The 17,501-nt window shown below is 38.9% G+C and overlaps 1 long non-coding RNA gene and 4 other non-coding genes across 5 annotated transcripts; 4 read left to right on the top strand and 1 right to left on the bottom strand.

Annotated features, from left to right (window-relative positions):
• Positions 1–3,712: 3,712 nt before the first annotated feature.
• On the bottom strand, positions 3,713–4,896 carry LOC134970063 (uncharacterized). The gene is made up of 5 exons (XR_010189638.1): positions 4,840–4,896; positions 4,686–4,748; positions 4,461–4,502; positions 4,072–4,122; positions 3,713–3,788 (listed from the first exon to the last, which is right to left on the bottom strand). It is a non-coding gene; the product is annotated as an uncharacterized LOC134970063 (long non-coding RNA).
• Positions 4,897–11,717: 6,821 nt separating this feature from the next.
• TRNAI-AAU (transfer RNA isoleucine (anticodon AAU)) lies at positions 11,718–11,791 on the top strand. Its single transcript has one exon. It is a non-coding gene; the product is annotated as a tRNA-Ile (tRNA).
• A 1,586-nt stretch (positions 11,792–13,377) lies between these two features.
• Positions 13,378–13,451, top strand: TRNAI-AAU (transfer RNA isoleucine (anticodon AAU)). Its single transcript has one exon. It is a non-coding gene; the product is annotated as a tRNA-Ile (tRNA).
• A 1,590-nt stretch (positions 13,452–15,041) lies between these two features.
• TRNAI-AAU (transfer RNA isoleucine (anticodon AAU)) lies at positions 15,042–15,115 on the top strand. Its single transcript has one exon. It is a non-coding gene; the product is annotated as a tRNA-Ile (tRNA).
• Positions 15,116–16,703: 1,588 nt separating this feature from the next.
• Positions 16,704–16,777, top strand: TRNAI-AAU (transfer RNA isoleucine (anticodon AAU)). The gene has a single exon. It is a non-coding gene; the product is annotated as a tRNA-Ile (tRNA).
• Positions 16,778–17,501: the final 724 nt, after the last annotated feature.

The raw sequence follows: 17,501 nt of genomic DNA, 5'->3' as shown, positions 1-17,501 counted from the left end.
GCACTTTGACACACTAACATTTGTGGAACCACACAGCAATGCCTGACACACATAAAATGCCTGACACACACAAAATGCCTGACACACACAAAATGCCTGACACACACATGCTGGAGGGAAAACACATGTTTGCCAAACAGTCGACAGCACATGTCGGCCAGATGGCCGACCAAACTTGCTCCAAATCACCCCAAACTGGACAGAAAGCACGCCAGCACACTCAGGAGGTACACCACAGCTAAATTACGAGAGAATTTCATTACAAACAGCCAGATCTTGCAGATTATCTGCCAGATAATTGTATGGTGTACAGTATGCCTATCTTATACAGTAGAAAAAGATACTATACAATGGAGTACAATAACAAACATTTATTAAAAAAAAAAAAAAAAATTTAAAATGATCTTAACAACAAATTAAAAAAGTGGTCCACTAAGAGGTGGACCACCACCCGCAGGAGCAGAACGGCACGCTGCAACTGTTCTGTGGGAAAAAAAGGACAGTATTACAAAACAAATACTGAATACTTTACAGTGTAGTAATGGCAATACAGTACTTTACTCTATATTAGACAATCTTGTTATTTACAATGTACAGTACTGTATTGTCAGTACAGTAAATCAAACACTACTGTATGCTGTCGAGGTAATTTAAACATTGCTTTAGTTTACCTCTTGTATAAGTGGGCTGCTGCCTGCCCGCTTCTGGGCCAGCCCACCTATCTTGCCCCTGTCTGGGGCCCCCATAAATCATTGGCACTATATTGGAGAAAAAAAAACATTTAGTCACATTCAAATACTATACAATTATTACTGTATACTGTAGGTACAGTATTATACTGTATTGCTGGTATTCAAAATATAAAGTACTGTACAAGAGTTTAGCTTCAATAGGTCATAAACAAATTGTCAAAGGAATAAAACACCACAGTACAAATACTGTAGACATTTACTGTATGTATTAGCAGTCATGACATTTCATGACCGCTTCAGAAAAAAGAGGGTTACAGTACTGTAGGTGGTGTTGTAGGGAGTACTATCAATAATAGTGGACTGTACTCAGAGCCAGCCATAAATATTATGATTCCCTAGTCAAGTTTTTGGATGCTGCCCCCTTGCACAGACGCTATTTCCGCCTCTGATCCTGTACCCCTTTCCCAGCACCATCACCCCTCAACCATAGCAGTCCTCATTTTGGTGCTCCTCCAACCTACAGTACTGTATGTTTAAAATAGCAACAGTGTGCACATTCGGTGTGCATCCCAAAACGGTGCATGTTCTTGCTGGGAAGGGGCATGGACACACAGTAATTCCCCAATCTGAAATGACGCCACACAGTACTGCAACTTTATTCACAACATATCATGCAATAGTGTCTCTTATTCTCGTTATGCTTGCTTCGCTCGCCATGCGGTGGGCACGGTGCCTCGCTACGCTCTGCACACTATTATATCAGTAGTCAGGAAAGGCAGCATGCATTTGTGGAGTGAAGAGGGTGAAAAAAGAGAGAAAGTACAGTATGTACTGTAAGGTTATGTCAGAGGGTGTGAAGATTATCAGCTCAGTGTTATACATGTTACAGTAAGTTAGAATACAGTACAGTGCATTATGTATTTATATTTTATTACCAGGTGTCTCCTCCACTGGTTGGCGACGGACTGTAAAAAGATAAAATACAGTTAGTCATATCAGTTTGACTTAAAATAATGTTGGAGAAAAAAAATACTGTAATTACAGTACCAACTATTGCTACTGTACAGTATATTTACCAAAAATGTATTCTGGCTCGTCGTCTGTGGGTAAAAGAGAAGAATATTATAAGATACAGTATACAGTAAAAAGTATAGTAATAGTACACTAGTGTCCAGGCCCAGTGTCAGGTGGGTAAAAAAAGGTATGCTTGTGACAGGCATGGTGATTCCAAGGGACCCCACCGAGACCATCAGAAAATTTGTGAGTGACCCGTATGCCGGTGATTATGACTAGAATAAGGTAGCAACTCTTTTTTCTTTTGAATTATGTATACTGTACAGTACTGTATGTGCATATTGTACAGTACACTTAAAATATTTAGCAGTTACTGTAGTGGTAATTTTTGGGATGACAGTATTAGCATACTGTAAGCATCCAACTGAGGCCCCCAAACAGATGCCGCCACTAGGTACAGTACGTGCCTCTCGTGCCTAATGGGAAATTCATCACTGACAGTATCTAGAGAGATGAATGGAGAGACAGTGACAAGGGGTGAGAGAGAGAGAGAGAGAGAGAGAGAGAGAGAGAGAAATTGAGTAAGATGGGTGTTTTTTTTAGAACAGGATGTTGTCCATACAGTAGCAACCAATCAAATATTACCTACTGTACTGTATTATCGTCTGTAAGTGTAACTAGATACTGTAAATGTTAATGTGGGATGTGATCGGTTGCTACTGTATGGGCAATATCACCAGTTCAAACAAAAACAATTTTCATCCGATTTCTACGCATTTGCCAGAAAAATCTGATGAAAAGTGCTACTCTGATGGCATCAGATCAATGTCAGTAATAATTCTTACCACTAAATGCAGCAGCATCATCATCATCATCATCATCCTCCTCCTCCTCCATGGCCTGTTCCAGTGTAGGGCCTGTGAAAAAAAACATTAATGTGAAAAAAAAAAAGGTTCATTCCAGGAAATACACATACCCTCCAACATGACCCGCCCCACTAGGTACAAAATGCTCTGGTTCTGGACTTCCCTCTTAATTTATTATTGCCATCACCTGTGAAGAAACAGCTTTCTTATCATATAACTAGTTCAACACAGGTGATGGAAATCATAAATTAAGAGGGAAGTCTAGAAACAGAGCAGTGCGGCGGGTCATGTTGGAGGGTCTGCATACAGAAACATAGAATTTGATGACAAATACTGTAAGAACCACTTTGGCCATCTAATCTGCCTCTTTTTTTTAACCTTTTTTTTACATCAAACCTTATTTGATCCTTATTTCTTTGTAAGGATATCCTTATGTATGTCTCTTCCATGCATGTTTAAATACTGTAGCTCTACTGTTTTAGGCTCTATCACCTCTGATGGGAGGCTATTCCACTTGTCCACTGCACTTTCTGTGAAGTAATTTTTCTTAAAATTCCCCCTGAACCTCGCCCCCCTCCAGTCTCCGTGCACATCCTCGTGTCCTATTGTGTTTGCTTTTGGATTCGGACTTGTTTTGGATCCTGGTGCTTTTTTTCAAAAACCTCTCAAAAACAGCTTAAATCGTAGAATTTGGGGGTATTTTTGATCCTACTGTATAGTGTTATTAACCTCAATGACCATAATTTCCACTCATTTCCAGTCTATTCTGAACACCTCACAATATTATTTGTAGTCCTAAAATTTTCACCGAGGTCACTGGATGACTAAGCTAAGCGACCCAAGTGGCCGGCACAAACACCTGGCCCATTTAGGAGTGGCAGTGCAGTGGCAGACAGGATGTCACTTATAACAATTTTCCCCAAACATCACATGATGCAAAGATAAATAAATAAAAAAAGAGGTGCAAGATGGAATTGTGATTGGGCCCTCCCAACCACCCTTATGTTATATAAACAGGGTCTGCCACACGACTGTGGCTGAAATGACTGGTTGGTTTGGGCCCCCACCAAAAAAAGAAGCAATCAATCTCTCCTTGCTCAAACTGGCTCTACAGAGGCAAGATGTACCGGACTGGACTTACTTAATGGGTGCAGTGAGGTGATGGACATAGAGTCCTGGTCCTCCTCCTCCGCCACCGCCTGTGACAGTGTAGGGCCTGTGAAAGCAAAAATTCCATGAAATATACTTTTGTATTCTGTGTTGAATACAGTAAAGCAAAAATTCAGTCAGGAATTGGAGGAGGAGAGTAGATTTCGCACACAGAGACGAGAATGTCGAGGCCAGAATCAGGGGGTAGTGGAGGAGGGTTAGGATACCGTACCTCACCCTGTTGGGATTGCTGCAATCAGGATGCATCAGGATCACCCTGCTGGTCATGCAAACCCAACCCATTGGTTTAACACAATGTACAGTACAGTACAATACTTTAGTTTACTTACCAAGTTGGGGAGAGGGCTTTTTCTCCCCTTCCTCATCACTGTCAATAATTACTGAGTGGAAAATAAAAAAATATTATAAACAAAATACAGTAGAGTACAGTTACTACAAAATTGCACAGTAGTACAGTGCTACAGGAGGCAGAGATATATTCATAATACAGTAGGAGCAGAATGACTGTCCAGTGGTAGGGGACATACAGTACTGTACTGTGCCTGTATTTAACTCGTGTTGGAGGAGAGGCGATTTCGCACACAGAGGCGAAAAGGGGTCTTCACAGTGAGGGAAATACTGTACAGTACATGTTTGGAATTCCCTGCCTGAAAAGTAATAAAAGTGGACTTGGTCAATACTTTTAAGAATGGGCTTGAGAAAATCCTACTGTACTTACTATACTCCTCCGGCTCAGAGTCCACGTACAGGTAAGTGACATCTGTGTTGAATATAAAAAAAACAAAAAGAAAAGTCAATGGGATTTCTGCAATCAGGATACCGCTGTCGGTCACTTGACTGCTGGAATCCTGACCACTGGTCACGCAAACCCAAGCCATTGGTACTGTTAATAAATCAATGAATGCAGAATGTAGAGTACTGTACAGTAGATTACAATTCTTACCAGGCTGGCCTGAAGGCTCCCCCATTTCCTCCTCCTCCTCCTCGGTATCAATAACGAGGCGGTCTGTGTGTACAAGATAACAAGTATTGTAAAATAAAAAAATTACAGTAATACTGTAGGAAACTAGTGTGTCTGTAACAAAAATAATGATTACCACTTCCAGAGCTCTGCTGGTCAGACGGTGTTGGTGGTGGTGGTGGTGGTGGTACTGTGAGAAAAAACAACAGTGCTGTAAGTGAAGCTGTCAATTGGAAACATGTACTGTACAGTATCCAGGACACATGTACAGTAGTGTAACAACGATGACAGTAGCACCAGAATTCTCGTTACACAATACCTGGCAGCGCAGCAGGTGGTGGTGGTGGTGGTGGTGGTGTTGTTGGTACTGTGGGAAAAAAAATAACAGTACTGTAAGTGAAGCTGTCAATTGGAAACATGTACTGTACAGTATCCAGGACACATGTACAGTAGTGTAACAACGATGACAGTCACACCAGAATTCTCGTTACACAATACCTGGCAGCGCAGCAGGTGGTGGTGGTGGTGGTGGTGGTGGTGTTGTTGGTACTGTGGGAAAAAAAATAACAGTACTGTAAGTGAAGCTGTCAATTGGAAACATGTACTGTACAGTATCCAGGACACATGTACAGTAGTGTAACGATGACAGTCACACCAGAATTCTCGTTACACAATACCTGGCAGCGCAGCAGGTGGTGGTGGTGGTGGTGGTGGTGGTGGTGTTGTTGGTACTGTGGGAAAAAAAATAACAGTACTGTAAGTGAAGCTGTCAATTGGAAACATGTACTGTACAGTATCCAGGACACATGTACAGTAGTGTAACGATGACAGTCACACCAGAATTCTCGTTACACAATACCTGGCAGCGCAGCAGGTGGTGGTGGTGGTGGTGGTGGTGTTGTTGGTACTGTGGGAAAAAAAATAACAGTACTGTAAGTGAAGCTGTCAATTGGAAACCTGTACTGTACAGTATCCAGGACACATGTACAGTAGTGTAACAACGATGACAGTAGCACCAGAATTCTCGTTACACAATACCTGGCAGCGCAGCAGGTGGTGGTGGTGGTGGTGGTGGTGGTGGTGTTGTTGGTACTGTGGGAAAAAAAATAACAGTACTGTAAGTGAAGCTGTCAATTGGAAACATGTACTGTACAGTATCCAGGACACATGTACAGTAGTGTAACAACGATGACAGTCACACCAGAATTCTCGTTACACAATACCTGGCAGCGCAGCAGGTGGTGGTGGTGGTGGTGGTGGTGGTGTTGTTGGTACTGTGGGAAAAAAAATAACAGTACTGTAAGTGAAGCTGTCAATTGGAAACCTGTACTGTACAGTATCCAGGACACATGTACAGTAGTGTAACAACGATGACAGTAGCACCAGAATTCTCGTTACACAATACCTGGCAGCGCAGCAGGTGGTGGTGGTGGTGGTGGTGTTGGTACTGTGGGAAAAAAAATAACAGTACTGTAAGTGAAGCTGTCAATTGGAAACATGTACTGTACAGTATCCAGGACACATGTACAGTAGTGTAACAACGATGACAGTAGCACCAGAATTCTCGTTACACAATACCTGGCAGCGCAGCAGGTGGTGGTGGTGGTGGTGGTGGTGGTGGTGGTGGTGGTGGTGGTGGTGGTGGTACTGTGGGAAAAAAAATAACAGTACTGTAAGTGAAGCTGTCAATTTGAAACATGTACTGTACAGTATCCAGGACCAAAAAGGGGTCCGGCCAATAAACAATCTGCATCAGAGAAGCAAGATACAGTATGCTTAAAGTATACAGTACTATATACTAGATCGCCAACAAACGTAAATTAACAAACAACTAACACTGGAATTGACCATCCTCATCCCGTAGCGAAGCACGGGTATTCAGCTATCTACAATGTTATTTATACTTTGTGTTTAATATTTACATTTAGTTTTGTAAACAGACATTCTTAACATTAACGGATTGCAGTGAGTTATCTGTGATGGTCAGGACAGGGGGTTGGGACTATAGAAATCACTATGTACTGTACACTACTGTATTTGACAATACTTACCAGCTTGGCGGCGCCTGTCCCGCCTCCTGTGACGTCGTGCTACCAGCCCTGTAAAAATATATATATACACAGTATAATGGCAGCATACTGTACAGCCAATGAAATTCAACATTGACAGCATCTTTATGACATCACAATAAATGGAATTGTTCATTCTAGTACCCTGCACCTAATCACTCAGGAGGGCATAGTGTACTGTACTGTCTTCAAAACTTAAGGGGCACATTTCTAAATGTGACATACAGTACAGTACACTTACAGTATCGCTACAGTACAGTAGGTCCAGGGTATTAGACAGAACACTACCTTTATAGACATTGTAACACACATAAGCATTGCCCTTATAAACATTATGACACACATCAGCATGCAGCCCTCCCACCCTTAACCATCTCAGTACTGTTCATTACATTACAAATTGATTTCATGACAGATGATGCAGTACTCACCTGAATTCATCTTATTCACGTCATGTCACAGTAGTGCAGTTTATTCACGTCACAGTACTGTCCTTGATTCACGTTGTGTCACACAGTAGAGCACCGTATTCACGTCACAGTACTGTCCTTGATTCACGTTGTGTCACACAGTAGAGCACCTTATTCACGTTACTGTACTGTACGTCACAGTAGTGCAGTAGTATATCCACATTACGTCACAAAGTAGAGATCTGCCACAGTCATGAACCTTATAACACATTATGCAAGAGTAATGCACGTCAGAACACATTAGGCCACTGTAACATCCCTTAGAATAATTTCTGCCAAAGTAACATCCCTTAGAACACTGTACTATCTGAAACACAAATTTCTGCACACTGCACGACACACTGCAATTAAACCACACAATGCACTGCACGACTGCATAGTGTATGCACTGCGTGATATGACAAACTGCACATTTCCCTGCAAAATATGATACAATGTACACTACACAAAAAACTGCAATTACCACATGTGTATACAGTACACTGCACGACAGTGCTGGCCCTAGCCAGATACAGATACAGCCGCAGTCACGCAAAATATAGGCATGCCGCATATCATTTTAATCAGCAGAAGCTGCTGGTGCCCCTAAGCATAGCAAATGCCCTAGGCATTTGCCTACTGTAGTTTGCCTATGCCTAAGGCCGGCTCTGCTGCACGATGTGATTCACTATGCATTACACTCACTGCACAATACCATATACTGAATGTACACTGCATGACACGCTGCAATTACGCAGCACGATACACTGTGATACATTGCATATACTGTACACTGCATGATACTGTACACTGCACAATCGTAGACCACGTGGATTGTAAAGAACTACTGTATATATACACAAGTTTAAAAAAATAACCATTGTTTTTGTAAAACGCATGTCGATCTTTTTCCATGTCAACTTAACGACCATGTCAACCTACAGTAACTGGTGTCAACCAATTTCAAAAGCCGCACCATCTAGGTCCACGCCAAAAAACAAATTGACCTTTTGACCCGGGTTAATGTTTGGTCCTTGTTTAACCATTTGTTTACCACAAATACTGTACAGTGCTATATAGACCGGATACCTGCTGCTACAGCAGCCCCTGCTATAATGTACTGTACCTGTAACTACAGTAACTTAAAGTACAGTAATCTACAGTAATGTACTGTACTTACAATCCCTTATGGCCTGCAGGCGTCGTGGGGTCCTCCTCACGAGGTCGCTCCATCTCCTCTGGAGAGACATCACCGTTCTCCTCCGGTTGTAGGTCCGGAGGATATCCCTGCTGGCCCTCCTATACGCTATCACTTTCTCCTCGTTGCTGGCGAGAGTTCTGTCCCGCCAGCGAACGAGGAGACGCAGCTCACCCAGAGCATAGGGACGGTCCCGTGCAGCAGCCATAACCGTCCTTATGCTCAATGAGCGTCTCAGACGTCGTGCGCCTCAGACGTCGTGCGTCTCAGACGTCGTGCGGTCCAGGCATTCAACGTACAGTACTGTAGTTACTGTACTTTGTGACAGTTTCCCTTAGTTTTAAATATGCCCTTTCTTTGACCACAGTATTTTCCACTGTCTTGCCCTACGCCCTTCCCTCCTGGGAGCCTTCACAGGTCTTATGCAATACACAAATACCGAAGATGCACAGTCCGTCAGAATACACTCATTTCATTCCCGCTGTTTAGGTGCATTTAGCGTAAAGAATCGCTCCTGCAGATGTACTTTGATTTATGTGAAATCTGTGTGCATCCTTCCATTGACTGTCTTACAGTGTAAATAAAAGAATACAGTGCATTATTACAGAAAAAAAAAAAAAAAAAAGAAAGAAAGCACATCAGGTCTCGAACCCTGGACCCCCAGCGAGGGAGGTGGGAGCCTTCACCCCTAGCCCACGACGCCTCATGAGAGATTTCCAATTTCATGTGTGAAAGTACTGCAAACAGCGGCCGGCCCCCGCCCCATTGCTGTTGGTTTATGCCTTAGAGGACTCGGACGCTCGCATTTGTAAAGCACGGTGTTTTCCTCCGCCTCCGGCTAGCCTGCTGCCCTTCCCCCATGGGAGCCTGCACAGATCATGCAGTAGACAGGGAGGGAATGCAAATGCTGGTTATGTGCAATACACAAACGCCCACTGTAGTACTGTTTTGCTCACTTACAGTACTGTACTGTAGGTTGCATTTAGCGTAAAGAATCGCTCCTGCAGATGTACTTTGATTTACTGTACAGTATGTGAAACCTGTGTGCATCCTTCCATTGGATGTACTGTATTGGAGAGAAATTTTTTTTTTTTAAAGTGAATGTCACGGGAACACATTAAAAATAAGGTTGGCACTTCCTTCCCATTGGTGTTGGTTTACAGTATGCCGTAGTGTACTCGGACGCTCATGTAATTGCATTTCAAAGGCACAGTATTTTCCATCGTCTCCCCCCTACCCCCATCACCCTTCCCCCCTGGGGGCCTGCACAGGGAGGAAATTCAGGTCCTGTGCAATACACAAACGCTGAAGATCTACAGTACTGTTTTGCTCAGTTGGTAGCGTCAGAATACACTCATTTCATTCCCGCTGTTTAGGTGCATTTAGCGTAAAGAATCGCTCCTGCAGATGTACTTTGATTTATGTGAAATCTGTGTGCATCCTTCCATTGACTGTCTTACAGTGTAAATAAAAGAATACAGTGCATTATTACAGAAAAAAAAAAAAAAAAAAGAAAGAAAGCACATCAGGTCTCGAACCCTGGACCCCCAGCGAGGGAGGTGGGAGCATTCACCCCTAGCCCACGACGCCTCATGAGAGATTTCCAATTTCATGTGTGAAAGTACTGCAAACAGCGGCCGGCCCCCGCCCCATTGCTGTTGGTTTATGCCTTAGAGGACTCGGACGCTCGCATTTGTAAAGCACGGTGTTTTCCTCCGCCTCCGGCTAGCCCTCCATTCCCATTATGCATTAGCGAACTCAGACGCTCATATATTTTAAAAGCACGGTGTTTATACATTGTACTGTACATTCTTCCTTTTACACAATTACTGTAGTTGCGTCTCCATACACATACTGTACAGTACTCCATACTTTTTCCACCGCCTCCCGTTACGCCTACAGTATTGCCAGAGCTGTAGATCAATCCGCCGCTATACTGTACGATCGAAAGTACTGGATTAGTGGAGCATTAGCGACACAGTGGTGGAGATGTGTAATGCATGATGAGTATCTAGATCGCCTCAACGCGCCTGCCTGTGATGAAACTCAGCTATCGCATTAGCGTGACTAAACGCCCGTCTCGGCGGAGAAACAGTCAAGATAAAGGTGGCTACATCTGTACTTCTGATTTGATAAGTTTAAAAATGAGTTTAAACAAAGGACACCACTGAAGATGATGGAATTTATATGAATTTTAAATGAAGATTTGCAATACTCATACATTGAATGAAAATGGAGCTATGAACAAAAGGAAAATAAACAATGTTAGATCCCACGAGATATGAACTCAGATTACTAGATTCAAAGTCCAGGGTGCTAACAATTACACCATGGAACCCTCACCTGAGCAAAGGCATCTACTGAAGTGCGCTCATCTTTTAAATGCAAAGAAAAGAAATTCAATACTTTATATATATTATTTCAAGTTTCTAATAAGCTCAGGGATGCAATAGTTATTATGTAGAATATTTGCCCAAAACCAATGATAATATATAAAAAGTAACCTATTTTTTAAAGGAGAAGATAGATACTAGAAACCTAAATGCCTAGGACCAATTTCAGTTGGAGCATCACCCCTTATGTTATCCTAGCATTGAATTGACAGTTTTTCTGTATTTCCATATTTGCATATCAGCCACTTACAATTGTTTCAAGCTTTATAACAGAGGACTGCCTTTTTTATAGACCAAGGATGAAAGTCTCGTGTGAGTTAAGTCTGATAATGACATCACAATTTGTAAATTAAGCTATAGTATGATTACAGAGTGAAGACTGAATAAAAAGTGCTTTCCTATGGATTGAAGTTTGTATTTTCTTAAGCTTTGCATTCCAAAATGGGCTAGCATTCTTTATTTCCAATGGGCACATTAAGCTACTTCCCCAATATATATTTTTTTGTGTTAAAAGTTATTCATACACAACTTGGTAAAACATACTAAATTTAATACATAATGGATTACATCCTGGGATTATCTTTTTCAACAATCTGTAAATTTACAATTAAAAATTGTGTATTAGATTTTTTAGATTGATTTTGCTTAGATTTGCATATACTCCTTGTCTAAATTGTCTATTTTTATACAATTAGTAGATGCCTTAATCTTTGTTATTATCCTATCTAATATTTATTTTTATTTTGTAATGTGGAAAGAAACTGGAGCATTTTTATGATACCCATGCTTCAAGTGACTCTATGGCTTAAGCTTTTTTTTGAAAAATGAAATGCTATAAAAAAAAAATATGATCTGTGCTTTGAGGTACATTTGCCAGTTTTGTGTTTGCTTGCAGTAATATATGTGGCCGGTTAGCTCAGTTGGTTAGAGTGGGGTGCTAATAACGCCAAGGTCACGGGTTCGATCCCCGTATGGGCCATTTTCTTTTCTTGATGGACAAGAATGGAATAAGCTCATTGGTGGAGTGCATGAATATTTAAAAACATCATAGACACATATCACAAAATCTCTTCAAAAACATATCAGAAGCCAGTGGGAGTGTCATCCTTTGGCTGATGAAGATTTTTCTCTACCTGGCTCAGTGACTTTTGTCTCAAATCAAGCAATATGGCATAACTAAGATATGCAAGGGCAAATTAATCAGTTATTATATTGCTGCTCAAACATAGAGGGCACTAGGTGTTACTAGAAGAAGAAGAAGGTATGTGCTCCCCTCTCATTAGTGCACACTGAAGTAAAAAAAATGGAGAATTTCTAAAGACCAGAGCACAAGTAATGGATCTCTGCATTCTTATTGCATCTTTTCTTATTTCCAAATATTTGACATACTTCTGATTTGATAAGTTTAAAAATGAGTTTAAACAAAGGACACCACTGAAGATGATGGAATTTATATGAATTTTAAATGAAGATTTGCAATACTCATACATTGAATGAAAATGGAGCTTTGAACAAAAGGAAAATAAACAATGTTAGATCCCACGAGATATGAACTCAGATTACTAGATTCAAAGTCCAGGGTGCTAACAATTACACCATGGAACCCTCACCTGAGCAATGGCATCTACTGAAGTGCGCTCATCTTTTAAATGCAAAGAAAAGAAATTCAATACTTTATATATATTATTTCAAGTTTCTAATAAGCTCAGGGATGCAATAGGTATTATGTAGAATATTTGTCCAAACCCAATGATAATATATAAAAAGTAACCTATTTTTTAAAGGAGAAGATAGATACTAGAAACCTAAATGCCTAGGACCAATTTCAGTTGGAGCATCACCCCTTATGTTATTCTAGCATTGAATTGACAGTTTTTCTGTATTTGCATATTTGCATATCAGCCACTTACAATTGTTTCAAGCTTTATAACAGAGGACTGCCTTTTTTATAGACCAAGGATGAAAGTCTCTTGTGAGTTAAGTCTGATAATGACATCACAATTTGTAAATTAAGCTATAGTATGATTACAGAGTGTAGACTGAATAAAAAGTGCTTTCCTATGGATTGAAGTTTGTATTTTCTTAAGCTTTGCATTCCAAAATGGGCTAGCATTCTTTATTTCCAATGGGCACATTAAGCTACTTCCCCAATATATATTTTTTTGTGTTAAAAGTTATTCATACACAACTTGGTAAAACATACTAAATTTAATACATAATGGATTACATCCTGGGATTATCTTTTTCAACAATCTGTAAATTTACAATTAAAAATTGTGTATTAGATTTTTTAGATTGATTTTGCTTAGATTTGCATATACTCCTAGTCTAAATTGTCTATTTTTATACTATTACTAGATGCCTTAATCTTTGTTATTATCCTATCTAATATTTATTTTTATTTTGTAATGTGGAAAGAAACTGGAGCATTTTTATGATACCCATGCTTCAAGTGACTCTATGGCTTCAGCTTTTTTTTGAAAAATGAAATGCTATAAAAACAAAATATGATCTGTGCTTTGAGGTACATTTGCCAGTTTTGTGTATGCTGGCAGTAATATGTGTGGCCTGTTAGCTCGGTTGGTTAGAGTGTGGTGCTAATAACGCCAAGGTCACGGGTTCGATCTCCGTATGGGCCATTTGTTTTTCTTGATGGACAAGAATGGAATAAGCTCATCGGTGAAGTGCATGAATACTTGAAAACATCATAGACACATATATCACAAAATCTCTTCAAATACATATCAGAAGCCAGTGGGAGTGTCATCCTTTGGCTGATGAAGATTTTTCTCTACATGGCTCAGTGACTTTTGTCTCAAATCAAGCAATATGGCATAACTAAGATATGCAAGGGCAAATTAATCAGTTATTATATTGCTGCTCAAACATAGAGGGCACTAGGTGTTACTAGAAGAAGAAGAAGAAGATATGTGCTCCCCTCTCATTAGTGCACACTGAAGTAAAAAAAATGGAGAATTTCTAAAGACCAGAGCACAAGTAATGGATCTCTGCATTCTTATTGCATCTTTTCTTATTTCCAAATATTTGACATACTTCTGATTTGATAAGTTTAAAAATGAGTTTAAACAAAGGACACCACTGAAGATGATGGAATTTATATGAATTTTAAATGAAGATTTGCAATACTCATTCATTGAATGAAAATGGAGCTTTGAACAAAAGAAAAATAAACAATGTTAGCTCCCACGAGATATGAACTCAGATGACTAGATTCAAAGTCCAGGGTGCTAACAATTACACCATGGAACCCTCACCTGAGCAATGGCATCTACTGAAGTGCGCTCATCTTTTAAATGCAAAGAAAAGAAATTCAATACTTTATATATATTATTTCAAGTTTCTAATAAGCTCAGGGATGCAATAGGTATTATGTAGAATATTTGTCCAAACCCAATGATAATATATAAAAAGTAACCTATTTTTTAAAGGAGAAGATAGATACTAGAAACCAAAATGCCTAGGACCAATTTCAGTTGGAGCATCACCCCTTATGTTATCCTAGCATTGAATTGACAGTTTTTCTGTATTTCCATATTTGCATATCAGCCACTTACAATTGTTTCAAGCTTTATAACAGAGGACTGCCTTTTTTATAGACCAAGGATGAAAGTCTCTTGTGAGTTAAGTCTGATAATGACATCACAATTTGTAAATTAAGCTATAGTATGATTACAGAGTGTAGACTGAATAAAAAGTGCTTTCCTATGGATTGAAGTTTGTATTTTCTTAAGCTTTGCATTCCAAAATGGGCTAGCATTCTTTATTTCCAATGGGCACATTAAGCTACTTCCCCAATATATATTTTTTTGTGTTAAAAGTTATTCATACACAACTTGGTAAAACATACTAAATTTAATACATAATGGATTACATCCTGGATTATCTTTTTCAACAATTTGTAAATTTACAATTAAAAATTGTGTATTAAATTTTTTAGATTGATTTTGCTTAGATTTGCATATACTCCTTGTCTAAATTGTCTATTTTTATACAATTAGTAGATGCCTTAATCTTTGTTATTATCCTATCTAATATTTATTTTTATTTTGTAATGTGGAAAGAAACTGGAGCATTTTTATGATACCCATGCTTCAAGTGACTCTATGGCTTAAGCTTTTTTTTGAAAAATGAAATGCTATAAAAACAAAATATGATCTGTGCTTTGAGGTACATTTGCCAGTTTTGTGTTTGCTTGCAGTAATATATGCGGCCGGTTAGCTCAGTTGGTTAGAGCGTGGTGCTAATAACGCCAAGGTCACGGGTTCGATCCCCGTATGGGCCATTTTCTTTTCTTGATGGACAAGAATGGAATAAGCTCATTGGTGGAGTGCATGAATACTTGAAAACATCATAGACACATATATCACAAAATCTCTTCAAATACATATCAGAAGCCAGTGGGAGTTTCACCCTTTGGCTGATGAAGATTTTTCTCTACATGGCTCAGTGACTTTTGTCTCAAATCAAGCAATATGGCATAAATAAGATATGCAAGGGCAAATTAATCAGTTATTATATTGCTGCTCAAACATAGAGGGCACTAGGTGTTACTAGAAGAAGAAGAAGATATGAGCTCCCCTCTCATTAGTGCACACTGAAGTAAAAAAAATTGAGAATTTCTAAAGACCAGAGCACAAGTAATGGATCTCTGCATTCTTATTGCATCTTTTCTTATTTCCAAATATTTGACATACTTCTGATTTGCTAAGTTTAAAAATGAGTTTAAACAAAGGACACCACTGAAGACGATGGAATTTATATGAATTTTAAATGAAGATTTGCAATACTCATACATTGAATGAAAATGGAGCTTTGAACAAAAGGAAAATAAACAATGTTAGCTCCCACGAGATATGAACTCAGATGACTAGATTCAAAGTCCAGGGTGCTAACAATTACACCATGGAACCCTCACCTGAGCAATGGCATCTACTGAAGTGCGCTCATCTTTTAAATGCAAAGAAAAGAAATTCAATACTTTATATATATTATTTCAAGTTTCTAATAAGCTCAGGGATGCAATAGGTATTATGTAGAATATTTGTCCAAACCCAATGATAATATATAAAAAGTAACCTATTTTTTAAAGGAGAAGATAGATACTAGAAACCTAAATGCCTAGGACCAATTTCAGTTGGAGCATCACCCCTTATGTTATTCTAGCATTGAATTGACAGTTTTTCTGTATTTGCATATTTGCATATCAGCCACTTACAATTGTTTCAAGCTTTATAACAGAGGACTGCCTTTTTTATAGACCAAGGATGAAAGTCTCTTGTGAGTTAAGTCTGATAATGACATCACAATTTGTAAATTAAGCTATAGTATGATTACAGAGTGTAGACTGAATAAAAAGTGCTTTCCTATGGATTGAAGTTTGTATTTTCTTAAGCTTTGCATTCCAAAATGGGCTAGCATTCTTTATTTCCAATGGGCACATTAAGCTACTTCCCCAATATATATTTTTTTGTGTTAAAAGTTATTCATACACAACTTGGTAAAACATACTAAATTTAATACATAATGGATTACATCCTGGGATTATCTTTTTCAACAATCTGTAAATTTACAATTAAAAATTGTGTATTAGATTTTTTAGATTGATTTTGCTTAGATTTGCATATACTCCTAGTCTAAATTGTCTATTTTTATACTATTACTAGATGCCTTAATATTTGTTATTATCCTATCTAATATTTATTTTTATTTTGTAATGTGGAAAGAAACTGGAGCATTTTTATGATACCCATGGTTCAAGTGACTCTATGGCTTCAGCTTTTTTTTGAAAAATGAAATGCTATAAAAACAAAATATGATCTGTGCTTTGAGGTACATTTGCCAGTTTTGTGTATGCTGGCAGTAATATGTGTGGCCTGTTAGCTCGGTTGGTTAGAGTGTGGTGCTAATAACGCCAAGGTCACGGGTTCGATCTCCGTATGGGCCATTTGTTTTTCTTGATGGACAAGAATGGAATAATCTCATCGGTGAAGTGCATGAATACTTGAAAACATCATAGACACATATATCACAAAATCTCTTCAAATACATATCAGAAGCCAGTGGGAGTGTCATCCTTTGGCTGATGAAGATTTTTCTCTACATGGCTCAGTGACTTTTATCTCAAATCAAGCAATATGGCATAACTAAGATATGCAAGGGCAAATTAATCAGTTATTATATTGCTGCTCAAACATAGAGGGCACTAGGTGTTACTAGAAGAAGAAGAAGATATGTGCTCTCCTCTCATTAGTGCACACTGAAGTAAAAAAAATGGAGAATTTCTAAAGACCAGAGCACAAGTAATGGATTCTTATTGCATCTTTTCTTATTTCCAAATATTTGACATACTTCTGATTTGATAAGTTTAAAAATGAGTTTAAACAAAGGACACCACTGAAGATGATGGAATTTATATGAATTTTAAATGAAGATTTGCAATACTCATACATTGAATGAAAATGGAGCTTTGAACAAAAGGAAAATAAACAATGTTAGCTCCCACGAGATATGAACTCAGATTACTAGATTCAAAGTCCAGGGTGCTAACAATTACACCATGGAACCCTCACCTGAGCAATGGCATCTACTGAAGTGCGCTCATCTTTTAAATGCAAAGAAAAGAAATTCAATACTTTATATATATTATTTCAAGTTTCTAATAAGCTCAG

This window comes from Pseudophryne corroboree, chromosome 11 (genome assembly GCF_028390025.1).
Source record: "Pseudophryne corroboree isolate aPseCor3 chromosome 11, aPseCor3.hap2, whole genome shotgun sequence".
NCBI lineage: Eukaryota > Metazoa > Chordata > Amphibia > Anura > Myobatrachidae > Pseudophryne > Pseudophryne corroboree.
This window is presented reverse-complemented; position numbering and strand designations above follow the sequence as displayed.